At 39.4% G+C, this 1,106-nt stretch overlaps 1 long non-coding RNA gene across 1 annotated transcript; it reads right to left on the bottom strand.

Moving 5' to 3' along the window:
* Positions 1-231: 231 nt before the first annotated feature.
* Positions 232-1,023, bottom strand: LOC104916713. The gene is made up of 3 exons (XR_002110628.2): positions 904-1,023; positions 516-575; positions 232-432 (listed from the first exon to the last, which is right to left on the bottom strand). It is a non-coding gene; the product is annotated as an uncharacterized LOC104916713 (long non-coding RNA).
* Between the last annotated feature and the right edge of the window lie 83 nt (positions 1,024-1,106).

Genomic DNA, 1,106 nt, shown 5'->3' with positions numbered 1-1,106 from the left:
AATACTACAGCTGTTCTTTAAAAGTGAGAACAGCAAGTTCCCATAGCAAACACCTGTAAACAGCAGAAGGCTTGTATCAGAGTACAGGAGCTTATTGCTCCTGTAGAAAGAAAACTATGTGAATTAAAGTCTATATAGCTAGCCTCTGTGGGTATGTTACAGAGTGCTGCTGAGATCGTCACCAGGCTTCTAAAGTTGTTTTTCCTTTATCCTGTATGATACAGAAGAAGAAATCTTTTAGCTTGTTATACAAGAACAACTGTGGTACAACGTATTTTGAGAGAAAATACTTACAGAACCTGAATTGATGTAGACATAAACTCTTCCTTCTTCTCTGATGGTACTTTCCATGGGAGCACCAACTAGCAAGTCTGAGAGGCCATCTGAATTCAGGTCCACAGCGCAAACCGCAGCCCCAAAGTAAGAACCAAGCTGCGTGCAAACAAGAAATTCAGTCACTTCAGTTTTTTATGATAGAAGTTCTCAGGTGCAGAAAAGTAGCATAAAAGACATACCTTTTTACCTCTTAGTTCAAACAGAATATTCAGTTGCTTGTCAATGCTAAAAATGTACGCCTAAAATGAGAAGAAACCAAAAGCGAAGCTCAGCAAACTAATCTGAAATACTACCTTCTGTTTTCTTTACAGCATCTGCTAGAGAATCATCTAGGCAACACGTAGTATCACAAGGCTTGCTACTTGCTATTTCCTATCTGTACCTTTAACATTGCAGTTCACAGCAGTATTATGTAGACTGTCTTCCCTCCTTCCTTCTTTAACTTTTCTCCCTAGGAGAAATCATATTACCTGACACATGTCTTTATTCTGTTAATCTAATCTGGGAAATAAATGGGTGGCTAGTGGTGGAGTATTGATCAAACCAACAATATAAGCAATCTCTTACTTTACCAGTCTGCTCCTGTTGGGGAGCCCCTCCAATTACTTCTGTGCTAGATGATGCCAGAAAATGTCCAGCTCCAACAGAGTACCCTGCAAAACGGAAATGCACTGTTCAATACTGTCAGTGCTATACAAACTAAAAAATGGGAGCGTGACGTATGAAAGCTGTCAACACTACAAATTATTACAAGTCTGACATTCAGACCT

This window comes from Meleagris gallopavo, unplaced genomic scaffold, assembly GCF_000146605.3.
Source record: "Meleagris gallopavo isolate NT-WF06-2002-E0010 breed Aviagen turkey brand Nicholas breeding stock unplaced genomic scaffold, Turkey_5.1 ChrUn_random_7180001933401, whole genome shotgun sequence".
Lineage (NCBI taxonomy): Eukaryota > Metazoa > Chordata > Aves > Galliformes > Phasianidae > Meleagris > Meleagris gallopavo.
The sequence above is the reverse complement of the archived record's forward strand: the minus strand, read 5'-3'. Positions and strand labels throughout refer to the sequence as shown.